Genomic DNA, 15,340 nt, shown 5'->3' with positions numbered 1-15,340 from the left:
CCAAGACTACCCTGTTGGAAATGCTTGATGGCACCCTCTTTCCGCGGTGGCTTTTGGGGATAGAGGAAAAGTACTCTACGGCCCCCCTCCCCCCCAGCTTTTAGCGCTAAAGGCTTCAGGACAAAACGATTTTTCCCCAGCCCCTCAGTATCCATTGTTTTGTACCATCCCCCTCCTCCGCCCCGTGCCTAGGTAGAAGAATAATGGCTTCAAACCATTAATTGCCTTTTTCCCCCCTTAAATCGGCAGAGGGTTTGCCTTATTGTGTTAGTATGGATTTACAAACAGGTGGAATGAATACCCATTTGGGTGTTGGAAAGAAGATGCTTTTTGTGTGTGTTTTTAAGCTTTCAGCCCTTACAGTTGGTGATTTGATTTTCTTGTCTCTTGCTTTGTATCATAATAGGAGTGATGAGAATAAAAGAGGAAGCAATGTTTTTACACCCTACCCAAAGAAATGTTTTCTAAGTCTCTGGGGATGCTGAAGCAAAATTGGGTTGCAGATGTGACTGTATAGTATTTGTCTCCGTCATGGTAACTACCAACAGTCTATATCTAAGCTTCCACCTGTGCAATTTTGTACACTTCGTAAATATCAGCAGCTTCTAGCATGTACTCAGAGAGATTACGGTATCTAAAACTTATTTTTTGTTATGTTTTTCAGAATCCTAGGGTACACATTTGTAACCAGGTATTTTTTGTATCTAAATGTAGCATCAACACTGAAAAATTGTCTTAATTTTAAAGACCTCACTTTGTTGGCCTGCTAATCTCTACCCTCACCCTTCCATGTCATAGCCCTTATAACTGTTTGTTACCGTGTATTTGAAGAGACTTAGCTATTGGGTACAATTTGTAACATTCAGTAAGCTTACATTTATAGTTTGAATTTATCAAGTGTTGATGTTTTTCTATGTGCCAGTGACAAGAATTTGTAGGAATCAAGTATATAAATGACCATTTCTTACATATGGAACTTAGACTACATATGGTAAATCTTTTAAATACTTATTTGGACATAAGGTACACTAAAATTTTTATTTAATTTTGAATATATATTTGAAAAAGAAATTACAGACAAAGGCTTTGTTTAAAGTTTGTAACTTTGAAATAGCTTAAATGTAATATAAAGCTAACACAATCAACTGTGTTCTTGAAACACCAGTTTCTAGGTATCGACCTGGCCCATCTCTAAGGTTACTACTCTTTCCCAAGGTGTTTGTTCAGTTTTTGAAGAAAACAATTACATTTATCTCAGGTTGGCATTTGTTTTCTGATCTTTCATTGTTAGTATAATCTTTAAGTGTTTAAATTTTTCTCTTGTTATACTTTTTATGGATTAAAGACTGATATTAAGAGATACAGTAATTGCTTGCAGCTGGATTAGTTTTTAGTTTTTAAACTGCCATATTCAGAAGGTTTATCAGAGCTGTGTTTTGATAATTGTAACAGGTAAGACTCATACAGCAACTTGTGTACTACAAACCAAATTTGAAACATATCATTTTCCAAAAGGAACACAAAAGTTATAAATTCTTTTGTTATTCTTACTGGAGTTATACTTTTTAAATATTACTGTTTCATCAGTGACTTGGGACAGGGTTTGTCCCATGTTCAGAGAAACATAAACTGTAATTCTATGTGGAATACTCTCAAAGGTGGCTTCCGAATAGCTGCTAGTATATTTTGTGCCTTGGCTGACCCATGTGGATTGTGGGGGAAGGGTGAATAAAATTGGAATTCTTTGTTATCCAGGCAGTTAAATTGCAGTCATATTTGTTTTGAAAATATGCTGGATAATCAATATCTGTTGTGTAATTTAATATTTCTGTAAGACTTTTTTCTTTAAACAATTTAAATAATTTTTAGAATTTTTTCTAGTAAGAAGATATTTAAGTATAAAAATAATCTTTCGTGTTTTTGACTAAAAAATGTACTCTAACCTACGTGTGCAGATATGAGGATAAATATTTTTTTGGAGGTTGAAGATTAAGTGAAATAATGTATCTTTAGAATTCAGTTTATTATATCATTCATGTATGAAAAAGCATAAAATCTATGCTTCTAACCAAAAAAACAAAACAAGATTCCTTCCCTCCCCCAAATAATAAAAAACAACACCCCAGCAAGTTGACCCATAATTCCTTCATTGAGTTCTGAGGTTTATAGCTTGGCCTTGCTGGAAGTGTTCTTGAAATAGTTTATAAAATATCAATTAGGAGAGGAAATTTAGATATAAAGTATACACATTGACATTTCCAAATAAGACTAGTAGGGAATTGGTAAATATTTTGCTATAGGTGAATTAGGTAGAAATTGGCTGTAATTTAGTAGCAGAGTGATACATTAAGTACTTCTCTGTGCTACATGAGAAATGAATATGTACTGCAAATATTAAATTGGTTGCTATTTTTGCTTATTGTTAGATTTCATGCATTATATATTATGTATTATAATTTAGGGCTAAATCTTTCATAGACTAAATTATATATATATATATATATATTTATGTTTGCTGTCCTTGTCTTCAAAATTTTGTTTTGTTTACTTGTTAAACTGCATCAAAATTATACCGTATAGATCTTTCTGGAAATATTTTCTCTGTTAAGATAATAGTTAAAATTTTGTATTTTTCTACCTCTCTGGCCACATTGATTTTTAGAATATTTCTCAGTTACAAGGTAACCTATGATGTGCTTGAACTTGATATATTATAGAGTGTTTTGAAATATAATTGTCATTCATTGCAGGTTGAAAGGAACATGAATAAGTCCAAAATTGATTTATGTTCTAAATTATGTAGTTGTATTACTTTAAGGTAAACTGTTGCTCATTCTATCTTTGGTAATTTCTCCTGGTTCCCAGCCTTTTGGCACAGCACCTTTAATTCAGCAAATCAAAGTCCTGACACATGAAAAGCATATTCTAATTACAAAGGGCTCTTTAACTTTTGAGATGTTGGTAACATATGTGCTTTTTGAGAAAGTATGAAGTTCCCATTATCAAGATTATGAAAGAACTAATTAGATTTCATACTATATATTTAATTCCAACTTCTCTAAAGATCAGAACTGATTGCAAAAAAGTAGTGCATGCTGTAAAAGGTAAGGATTCTTTTATTGGAAAGAGTGAACATATTGCTTGAAGCTAAAACATTACAGGAGATCTTAAAGAGGATATAATTGGTCCCTATGTGAAATGAACCTGAAAGGCATTTATGAAGTATTTTGGCATGTCTATCTTCTAAGGTTTATGGCATTGTAACCATTCAAAGTTTAAGCACTTTATTTGCTCAAGCACTGTTTTTAAATCCTACAATTTTAATTAAGTAATTTACAGTTGACAAAGATAAATATTTTTTCTTTAATTTTTCTAATGTCTTGGAGGTAATGTGGAAATGACTTCTTCTTATACTGATTATGTCTAGAATTTGGAGTTAATTTCATCAGTTAAATTTGGGCTTTCTCAGTTTCCAGTTTTGTGTGGTACAACACTCCTTCCTGCTTTCAAGACTTTCACAGTTTTGCAAATAGTCTTTAAGTTAACTTTTAAATTTTGTTCTATATTTATCTTGCTAACTACAGTTTCATATTAACTAATGTCATAGATCTTCTACTAAGTGCCCTATAGGTCCCAGACTCTGAGGATACAGAGATAAATATACTATGTTTCCTGCTTTAAGTAAGTTCACAGTTTGTTACATGAACTGGACAAATCAATAGTTAATTGTTTTACAATGTGACAAGTGCTTTGATAGCAGTATACACTGAAGAACAGTTAAGACTGAGACTGCCAGTATAACCAGCAATGCTTACTGGAGGATAGGACCTGAACTAACTCTTGAGGAATAAGTAGGATAGGTAGAGGGTAGAAAAAGCATGTAGAGGTTAGAGATGTTAACGTCCATTTGGAGAATTGCAGGCAAATAGCAATTTGAATTCCATATATGACCTAATATTTTAGGTGATACAGTAGGCTTTCATTAAAGCTTATATTTTTAGAGATTGTTATTTCTTGTATACTTTATTTAATTTGGGCCTTGAACTGTAGACCTGCGTTAATGTTGAGGAGCTGCTCCAAATTGTTATTTAAAACTTTTAACTAAAGAATATTTTTCATTAATATTTTAATTAAATACAGGGAGAACTTATCAGCCTGATGTGGAATAGTTACCAGGCTTAGAACTTGGATAATGATAATATGTTTCAAAGTTATATTTAAATATCTTTTTCTCCGTTTATGCATCATATTGAGTGACATTTATGAACTTCCTTAGAATTCATGGTAAGTTTTTATTATACAGACATTTAAAATTCACTCTTCTGAGAACATTAAAAACATCTCTTTACATACTTATTTCAAAGTGCCACTCTTTCCTTTAGGTAAGTCAGACTGTACAATTAGCAGTTATATCCTGGTAGAAGTCTTTATATGGACTTACATGATTTAAAAGTTCTCTGAACTTGAATAGTAAGTAATTTTTCCTACAGTGTGATTTAATACTTCTTTGAGGGCACAGTGAGGCCTTCTTTTCCATCCTAAACTCCATTACCCTCAAAGTGCCATAGTTTCCCATTTTACAACATTCTTGTATTGCTTTTTTTTTTTTGTTGGGAGGGGGGCAGGGAGGTTGATCCTTCTAGTTATTTTCATTATAGAAATTTGAGAAGTCTCTTTAAAACATTTTTCGTTTTAGCAGTTACCTTATAAATGTTATAATACCTCATTCGTCAAGGTCATTTATTAGGAAACTAAAACTTTCTGGTATCTCCTTGGATACAACCTCATGCACTCTTCACCTGGCTAACTTCTTAATCGCCCTTGAGTCCTCAATGTCGCATTTGGGAGGCCTTCTTTGGTCCCTAGTTATATTCTCTTGTATTAAGGTCTCTTAGCACCTGTACTTCCTCTTTTATAACACTCCTCATTTTTGTAATGATGTGTTTAATGACTGTCTTTTTTGCTAGACTGTAAGCTTCATGATGAGCATCAAGGATGTCTGTTTTCTTTACTACCATTTCTCCAGTATTCAGTGTCTAGCCCTTGTAGGCTGCTAATAGAAAATTAGTTTAAATTAACATTCTAGAGCCCCCAAACCAACAGGTCACTAACAAGGGCAAAGAGATGTCATAGTGCTTTTGCTCTTCAACACATTTCCTGCAGTTAGAGCCCCTTAGGCCTTAATTGAGGGCTTTTTACTCTCTCGTACAGTTTAAAAGAATTTGGTAACCAAATCTAAAAAGAACTGGGGTACTCCTAGAGGCCATAAAAGAGTTGAAAATAAGAGGAGAGGAAAAGCATTTAAAAAGCAAATACAAGACATTTTAAAAAAATGGTAGTGTAAGGCAGCTGAATGTTGTGATGTAAATATGTTTACATATTTAGAATTTTTCAAGATGCCGTTTGTTTTATATGTAGAACAGTATAGCAATAATGATGTAAGATCATGAGGAAGAGAGTAATTGCTGTTAGTGGATTATGTTAAAGATGACATAGGACCATGTATTGTATTTCAGAAAGGTTTCCATCTAAAATGATACAATTTAAAATTTTTAATGTGTTAAACTTTTGTTATTGGACAGGTTTGCTTAATGAAGTGAAACATAGTAGGCACCATAAGTATTTATTGAGTAAAATTAAGGTGAGGTAAATAATTATCTGAAAGTACTGGATCAGTATAGTATAATACTACTACCTTACAATTTGGAGAAGTAGATTTTATACCTACCATGTGTTTCTTTGTTTAGTTAGCTATGAAATAGTAAAATTGAGTAACAACATGTTTTTGTTCATCAGTATCCAATGAAAACATACCTGTTGCAATCATATGACAAAATGACCTAAGTATTTATGCAACTTTTATTCTGTTAAAGAGAGTAATCTTTATTCTCTTGGCATTTCCTGGTAACCTGAAATGGAAAAATTAGATTGGAGGTTATAATTACTTCTCTGCTAGAACAGGTTGGGTGACCTGAAGTAGATTATATTTAATTCAATTTTGTTTTATATGTCTTCTGGGATCAAGGATTCAAAATTTCACTAAAGGGCTTTAGTTCTGGTTCAAATAAATTGCATTTTATGTTAATATTGTCATCTGTTGAATCCTATGACTATATAAGGATAGGTAGAAGAGCTACTTATTTTGTTGCTAAAACAAATATTGGTTTCTCTATCACGTGTTAATTACAGTTTTAAACTCATAGAAATAGGATGCTTATATACTAGGTAGCTGAAAATAGTAATGTTTTAAGATTTAATCTTGAAGACATTTATTTCTGTACTTTGGAAGGAGTGATTTGAAATTCTTAATACTGGAAATATGGCCTAGTTTCAGAACACCCACTAAGCAACTGTGGGAACTCAGTATGCTAAATGACTTGTAGTGCAGCAGTTTTTAATCCCCCCCCACCTCCCCCCCCCCCCCCCCCCGCCACCTCCTGTTATATAACAGCTTATAGTAGTACATACAGAACATGAGTATTTGGGACAAGAACAAAGTGTATTGAAGCTTTAAAAATATGTGATACTGTGTTAGGCTTTGTGTTGGACACTAAGGACCTAAATATAATGAAATATGGTGATAGTGAATGAGCGACATAAATCAGGTGATAGTGTTTTAGGTTGCAAATAAGGCATGAAAAGCAAGAGTTGTTTTTGGGCTTCAGAAAAACAACTTTTTAAAAATGGAGTCATTGTTTTTGAAACACAGACACTTTTAAAATTCTATTAAAATTTTTATTTAAAAAGTTTGATAACTCTAATATAAACATTTCCATGATGCTTGTGTATAGGACTTAAAAATATCAGTGGAAATAATTTTAAACATTTCCCCCAGAACATTGTGCAACTCAAACATTGCAGCATTGTCAACTTATGAGAACCACATACTGAAGCTGATTAGAAACTGACTATAAAGAATGAAATCTACTAGTTTATATTCATTGTTCAAGGAAGTATGATTGTAAAGACATTTGATAAAATATGCTTTTACCAATTATTTTGTTAATTAAAAAGGGGCTGAGTTCATCTGCACTAATTGTAATATCATGCAAATTGATCTTAGAGTTAAATGTTTCAGTTTAAAGATTTGTATGATACAAAAAAGGAAGGACTTAAGAATTTGTTTTAAAAGTCAGCTATATAATTCTTGTAGAGTTAGCTGTGAGTAACACGTAAATGCATGACTAATTATCTGCATACAAAAATATAAAAAACTTATCTGGCCTTTTAGCTGGAACTCAATTATGCCTGACAAATTTCATATATGTATGTGTATATATATATGTATATGTATATATGAAAAATATCACATTGTGATAATTGGTATAATAATGATCCTGTGGCAAGATCTTAAAGATTTTTGTTTCATCAACGAAAGTTGAAATTAAGTTTAATATTATTGATCTTTTGCTGTATTTTATTATGTTCATATTCTTTGAAAATTGATAATCCACACATAGTAGATTCATTGCTGAAAATAATTTAATTAGCACATCTCTTTCCTGACGATACCGTTATCCAGTTTTTATAAGTAGTAATTTGATAATATTTGAGTTGCTTCTGAGACCAATTAAAATTAAGTATTGCCAAATAATGTTTTTTCTTTCTGGCGTTATTTAAGTAATACATCACTTGCTCCCTGCAGATTACTAAATGATTTATATCTCTGTGGTGTAAGAATTTTTTACATCAAAGCTTCTGTAAACTATGTGGGAATTATGTTTTGGGATTCACAAGATAGTAGGTAGTACATATCAATTGGGAACTGGTTAGGTTTAATGTGTTAAATTAGAAAAATAATAAAATGTCCTTTTGTGTATATTCAAAAAATATAAGAAAGGGCTGCCTTTCAATATTTTGAGTAGCTTCTGATGAGAGAAATTCCTTATTAACCTTCAGTTAACTTGGGCCTGGCTTCCCAATATATTTCTTTTGATCTTGTATGAGCAAGATTTTTTCTTTGAGATGTTTTAAAAATATAATACAGAGATAATGAGATTATATTTTAAAGCCCAAAATGCATTATGTAAATCCTATTTTAACAACTGTCAGGATAAGTAGATAAGTAAAATAACTAGTTGAGTGTTCAGTCTTTAAATAGTCTCATAAATGGACTATATAAACATGAGAAAGGCTGTTTATGATAATGGCAAGTTACTAAATGATGATTCTTAATTGTAAGATACCTTGAGACCACACACAACTCTAATCTTGCTGTGTATGGTACATTTATTTTTCTTTGTATTTTTTTCTGACAGTTTCTGATAAATAGTTTATAAAATGAGTAATGGGAAGGATTTGTATTCAGATAAGACCTAGTGAAAGAATGTGTGGGTTTATATATACAAAAATGAATCAGTTAAATGTAATTAACTTAGTTTTTAGCTTAAAAGTAGTGATCATTTGTTTTTTAAATTAAAAATACTTTATTGAATACTGTAGTCATCTTAGTAGATGTAACTTAAGTTGGCAATTACATTTTCTCTCTTTTGCTTTACAGTGATAATTAGGTAACCGTTGTTTTGATTTATTGCCAATTTACCCGTGGTAAATGAAGAGTAAAGTATATTTTGGGAATACTTATGTTGTGTGTGACATATTTTGAGTTTCTTGACAAGAAAGGCAGTTTAAACAAAGATTCTTGGCTAAATCTTTTTTCGGGAGTGTTTTTGTGGCATAAGAGGTTTTCAGATAATGTTTGGTCAGAATATTTGATGTTTACTGTTATATCTTAGTTATATTGAAACATTCAAATCCCCCCTACCCTAGCCCTACCTTTTATTTTGAGACTTTGCTGGGAATCTTACAATTTATGTATATGGTAAGCTGAAGTGTTGTACAAGAGAACTGTAATCCTAATTATGGCTTATATTGTGGGTTGAGTAAACAGGAATTTTCACTTCTTTGCTTAAAACTTTTGTTTGCTCAGGGTCAAAATTACATAAGTCTTTTCCTTTCCCGTAAGAAGGAACACAGATTTCCTGAAAAATTCTCATATATTTGCTACTATATAAAATAAATTAGTCCTGTCTCTCTCCATGTCAGTCCAAACTATTTCATCTTGCCTCCTCACCAGAGGAAAAAAAGTTGAGTGAATGAATTTGAAGGTGCTATGAGTTGTACACTCTTGACATAATTCTAGTTAACATGGACTAGTGTAGAGCTGATTTTTCCCCCACAGACAGGTGTTTCTTTAGCCTCCGTGAAAACTACTCTTACCTCAGGTTCACTCAAGCTGCTTATAAGGATGTGTTTTTCCATTTCTCTTTGAACAGTAGCATTCTGTTGAACATGTTAATTGTGGGTGCTTTCTTGATCTTTGGTCTTCCAATTTTGAGGATGTTTTTAAAACAAATATATATATATCTTTATGTGATTTGGAAGGGAGAGCAGTTTATTTTTGTCCTTTAAACTACTTAAAAGAATAAGGAGTGTTTTAGATCTTTATAAACAAAAGAAAATACAGTTGAAATCTTGGCATTTTTAGGTATTCATATCAAAATCTGAGTGATTGAGAGTTAATTTTAAGTAGAATATGGGAAACTATGTATGAGACAAGGTTTTGGTTTTTGTTTATTCAACTGTCTTCATGCAACAAGTGTTTATTGAGCACTTATTGTGTGCTTAATAAAAAGTTCATAATATCTCTGAAATTGTAGAGTGCTCTGAAGAGTAAAATTACCTCTTTATGTAGGGAGCCTGCTGTCTAGTAGGGTAGATAAAGTCAAGTTAACAAACGTTTATAATTCTTTCAAAATATAACTGCTATATGTGCTAGGTATTGTTTCTAAGTACTAGGATACAATTGTGAAAAAGACAGAAGTGTCCTTATTTTCCCATTAGTTTAAAAGAGGGAGTCAGACAACTAAGTTGGCAAGTATAATACAGTGTGATAAGTGTTCTAATAGGGGAAGTTTTAAATGAGAGCATGGAGGAGGAGATATTCAGAAAGGCAATTTTGAGTAATCAGGAAAGGCTTCCCAGACCTCTAAGCTGAGATCTAAAGACTACATGCAAATTAGCTCAGTGAAGAACTGTAAACTTATGGTTCTGGCAGAAGGAAATACTTTGTGCAAAGTCCGGGGGACAAGAGATAGCAGGACCTGCTATGGGATCCGAAAGTTCATGTGACCAGATTGCAAGTTAGGAAATATTAAAGTTGTGGCAGGAGAAGTAAGCGGGGGCCAGATCTTGAAAGATTTGGGAATTACTGCTAAGATTTTGAATTTTATCCTGAGGGCTATGCTTGTGGGAGCTAACCACTCTCCTGGTAAGTTTTTTAAATTGGACAGTAACTGATTAGATTTGAGTATTTGGAAAAATCGCTCTACTTACAGTAGTATAGTGATTAGGTTAGGAACAAGATAGTGGAGTGGATATGGTGAGACGAGTTGCAAAGCTGTTAGAGGAGAGAATTCAGTCTACCCTGCAGCAGGGTGGTGGCAGTGAGAATGAAGAAAAGTTGAAGAGTCAGGAGAAATTTTTTTTTTTTTTTAAAGATTTTATTTTTTCCTTTTTCTCCCCAAAGCCCCCCGGTACATAGTTGTGTATTCTTCGTTGTGGGTTCCTCTAGTTGTGGCATGTGGGACGCTGCCTCAGCGTGGTCTGACGAGCAGTGCCATGTCCGCGCCCAGGATTCGAACCGACGAAACACTGGGCCGCCTGCAGCGGAGCGCGCGAACTTAACCACTCGGCCACGGGGCCAGCCCCTGAGTCAGGAGAAATTTTGGAAGAAGAATGGATAGGATTTGGTGATTGTTAGAATGTGAGAGTTGAAGGAGAGAAGGGAGTCAGCGTGACTCCAGGATTTCTGACTCTTTCCCATCCTTTTTAGTTGATTTCTCTTAAGGTGTTATCCCTTTTTTTTGCTGAGGAAGATTGGCCCTGAGCTAACATCTGTGCCAGTCTTCCTCTATTTTGTATGTGTGTCGCTGCCACAGCGTGGCTGCCAATGTGGTATAGGTCCGCACCTGGGACCTGAACAAAGGCCACCAAAGCAGAATGCACCAAACTTAACCACTAGGCTCCGGGGCCGGTCCCCAGGTATTATCTGTCTTAAGAAGCCTTTCCCGAGTCCCCCAACCTCCAAGGCTGGTTTAAGTGCCTTTTCTTTGTGCTTCAGCAACTCTTACCACACTATGTTTTTGCCTTTCCTTGCTTACAGACAAGGACTGTTCCTTATAATTATTGCATACTTAGCACCTTGCACAGTGCATGACACTTAGTATGTATTAAATAAAATGTTAACTGAATGAAAATACAGTTTTTTTATTTATAAAAATTTAAATATTTTTAACTGGAGAAAAAACCTGGTTTTCTGAACTGCCAGTGTCCCAAAACCTGGGTAACTTCAATGTGAATCAGATCACTCCGTGTACTTTTGAATATCTCTTGTAAAAACAATGTACCTTATAATTCAGATTTGAAGTGCTGGATATATTTCTTCATAGGCTATCATGGACTAATTTAAATGGGCTTTGATTATTGTATTGACTTCTTCTTGTATTATACGTTTAGATTTTTAAAATAAATAATGTTTAATTATCTTTATTTTTTGTCAGATTGAAAGTCATGTAACCAAACTATCACTGTTAGGATATTTTGTTTTACAATGAAAATAGCTTTTTTCCTCTTCTTGATTATAAAAGGAGTGAATGCCTATTGTATACATTTAAAAAATAATACAGAGAGAGAGGCTGGCCCTGTGGCCTAGTGGTTAAGTTGGATGTGCTGTGCTTTGGCACCCTGGGTTTGGTTCCTGGGTGTGGACCTATACCACTTGGTGGCCAAGCTGTGGCAGCAGCCCACATCCAAAATAGAGGAAGATTGGCACAGATGTTAGCTCAAAGCAAATCTTCCTCAAGCAAAAAGAGGAAGCTTGGCAACACATGTTAGCTCAGGGCAAATCTTCCTCAGCAAAAAAAATACAGAGAAAAGAAAAGTGAAAACCATCCTAATATCCAAAGATGAACATTGCTGTCATTTCATGGGTGTTCTTCTAGACTTTTAAGATTTTATATATATTTATTAATGGTATGATTAAGTTAAAAGCCATCTAACAAAGAGGAAATATTTGACATAGATATAAGAAAAGATATTAAGAATGCCTTCATATAAAGAATCCTGATAATTAGTATATAACAAAATAAGTCAATACAAATGGAGTCCTAAACTTAAATTCCTACAGGAGACCAGGCAGCTAACATAAATGACTGAACACAGTAGGGAGAATGCATGAGATGATTGAGTTGGAGAGCACTTGGAGGGCACAGCTTCTGTTCAGCACCAGCTGATTTTTGCCATTGAGAAATGTTGACCCAGTGGTGCCCACATTTATTTATTTATTTATTTTATGAGAAGTAGAGGTCAGGAACCAAACCCAAGGTATCTCCAACGTATGTCTGTATAATGCCTGTGTCACTTTGAACAAACAGAGTCTGCCTGTATTTCATTTTCATCCTTTCAGATTTGGTGGGGTGTGGTTTTTGTATTCATGCAATTATATTTTGTTTTATGATCTACTCTGAGATTTTTTCTTTTCATTAATGTATTTAGCTCATCTGTATTTATTACAGCATTATACTTGTTTCCTCATCTTTTATAGCTAAAGGATTAGAAATAAATCAAACTGTAACAATTGAAGTACAGTAGTCTCCTCACATGTGCAGAAGATACATTCCAAGGCCCCCAGTGAATGCCTGAAACCGTAGGTAGTACCGAACCCTATATATACTGTTTTTTTCTGTACGTATGTGTTTGAGGTGTGACAGCAAAACGAGCATGAATTTCTTTTTCCTTCTTCACTATTTCACGGATAGAAGATTCGCTCTTACTGTAGATCTTAGCAACTTCAACATACAGTTTTTTTCCTTAAGTTGAGAACTTTCGCCTTTTCACTTAAGGAAGCACTTTACAGCTTTTCTTTGGCATATCCAAATTGCCAGCATCACTACTTTTGTGGTTTGGGACCATTATTAAGTAGAATAACGGTTACTTCAACACAAGCACTGTGATACTGCGACAGTTGATCTGATAACCGAGACGGCTACTAAGTGACCAACGGGCAGGTAGTGTATATAGCATGAGTACCCTGGACAAAGGGATGATTTACGTCCTGGGCCGGCTGGAGTGGGATGGCGCGAGATTTCATCACACAACTCAGAATGGCATGCAGTTTAAAACTTACGAATTGTTTATTTTTTGAATTTTCCATTTAATATTTTCGGACTGTGGCTACTGCAGGTAACTGAAACCACGAAAGTGAAACCAAGAGTAAGGGAGGACTTACTGTGTACTTAAAGGTGTAAAGCAGTGCAGTATAAAGGTATAAGCATACCTCAGTCCATTTCCTTTCTCAATTTTTGTCGGTTTGTGACATTGTTGGGGATTGTAACATTTACATTATATCTGTGGCCATAAACATATTTTTCCTCCTTTTTTCTTTTTAGTCTTAGGCCAATAATTAAATGGATTCTATGCTCACAACTTATCCTTTAACAAAGGTTTAATTTTAGTTTTTCTTTTTACCTTTTAGATGATTGAACTTTTTCAGCTAGTATTTTCTTCAAGAGCAGTTCATAGAAACAATATTCCATGAGTTCTTAAATATTCAATAATATTTAACTGTTGCCTTTATACTGAACTATGATGTTAGACTGGGTATAAATTCTTGAGTTGTAATTTTTTTCCTTGAAGGCTTTATAAGTGTTGCTCTACTGTTCTTGGTGTTGATTCCCTCCTCCCCTTCATTTTTAGGTAGCAATGATTTTGCTTAGCTTCTCAAAGAATTCTCTTTAAATCCTAGAAGTACAATAATTTTTCTTTTAGGAAAAGATGTGCCTTTTCAAACTGTGTGATTTCATGTTCACCTGTGACTCTTGTGTCTTAATGATGCCACATGAAATCTGTGAAATCTTCAGATGTTCCAAACAAGGGATTTTTGGGCTTACCTTTCTGGCTATGCCATGAACTTCAGAGAACTGAGCTGCTAGTTTTGAGATTTGAAGCTGCAAGCCTTCTACCTTGCGTGAGATCTTCCAACATCCCTCTTTACCTTCACTGCATATGGCAGCCATTCTCATATATGTGGTTAGGGGTGGAGATGTAGTTTGTATTTCTGTTTCTCATTCTTCTAGTTGTTTTGAGATTTTTCAGGAGGAGAAAGGGGCCACACCATCTGTACCCTGCCATTTTCAAACCAGTAATTGTAAGGGCTCTAGGTCCAGTTTTGTCAGAATTAAGGTATAAGGAATAAAATATGTGCTAATACAGTTTCCTGAAAGCCAAAAGCAGTTCGTTTACAGAGGTTCTTTTAGATAAAATTTTTTTAAGTGAAAAAATCACAGTTTAGCATTTGAGTTTGATTGTGTCATTTAATTTGTGTTTATGAAGCCTTGTATATTACAGAACATTGAGACTAGAGACTAATGCCTCTAGTTAGGAATTAGAGTGCTTATTAGTTCTTTAGTTTATTTTAGGTGTTGATTTCTTCTTTAGTTGAACCTGAAAATAGAAATTTTATGCTTTAGGTGCTACCACTACAATTCTTTATTCTAAGTCTTTTGGTGTAATAAATGTTAGTTCTGGAATAATCTAATATTCTGAATGGCATCTTGTTTTTCAAGGGAAATGTCAACTTTTTTCCTCCCTTAATGGCTCTATTAAAAGAAATATGTTGGAAAAGTCTTGATAGCTTGATGGGCAAGCTTTCTTCTATTCTCTAATTTGAACATATTCTTATATTCATTTGACCTAGTTCTCTTTTACCTATCCTTTGTCCATTAGCAAGAGCAGAGTGACAGCTAAAAGAAACCAGGTATTTTTTCCACCCTGTTCCTTCTATGTGACTGAATATATTACTTTCTTAGTCCCAAATACAAAAGCACATTCCAGCAGCCTCATGGAAAATTTTAATGCCTACTAGATTATTGGAGATTTTAGTTTTAAGTATTTGTTACTCCACTTATTAATCACTTCAGTGTTTTTTAAATCTCAAATTTTTAATAATTTTGTGAAATTCCTATCTGTTCTGATTTGTCTAAGAGTGACCTATGTTTACTACTGAATATTTGTACTTTGAGCACTTGAAACTCTGAGATATTTTAATGAGAGATTCTTCAGAAAATGTTTTTTTGATCCAAATAAGTTGAGAAATATTGTATATTATATCCTTCTTCATGGACTACATTATTATATTAAAAGCACTGATAATTTCTGCTATAAAGACAACAACATATAATTATGTTTGAAGCACATCTTATCCGAAACCTATTTGACCATGGAATTAGGCATTGTAGAAATAATATATTTTGGGAAATGCTGACAATGTATCACAGAACAT

At 33.7% G+C, this 15,340-nt stretch overlaps 1 protein-coding gene across 5 annotated transcripts in view; it reads left to right on the top strand.

Annotated features, from left to right (window-relative positions):
- The window catches only part of SHOC2 (SHOC2 leucine rich repeat scaffold protein), a 97,003-nt gene that overhangs the window by 1,472 nt on the left and 80,191 nt on the right, over positions 1 to 15,340 (top strand). Inside the window, exons 2-3 of one of the 5 annotated variants that reach the window (XM_044750970.2) lie at positions 407 to 534; positions 1,166 to 1,258. The exons of 3 other annotated variants lie outside the window; for them this stretch is intronic. The gene's annotated coding sequence lies outside the window, so the exon portion shown is untranslated. The remainder of the gene's footprint in view (positions 1 to 406; positions 535 to 1,165; positions 1,259 to 15,340) is intronic. One more of the 5 variants, XM_070483317.1, reaches the window with a different exon arrangement.

Source organism: Equus asinus, chromosome 2 (genome assembly GCF_041296235.1).
Source record: "Equus asinus isolate D_3611 breed Donkey chromosome 2, EquAss-T2T_v2, whole genome shotgun sequence".
Lineage (NCBI taxonomy): Eukaryota > Metazoa > Chordata > Mammalia > Perissodactyla > Equidae > Equus > Equus asinus.
This window is presented reverse-complemented; position numbering and strand designations above follow the sequence as displayed.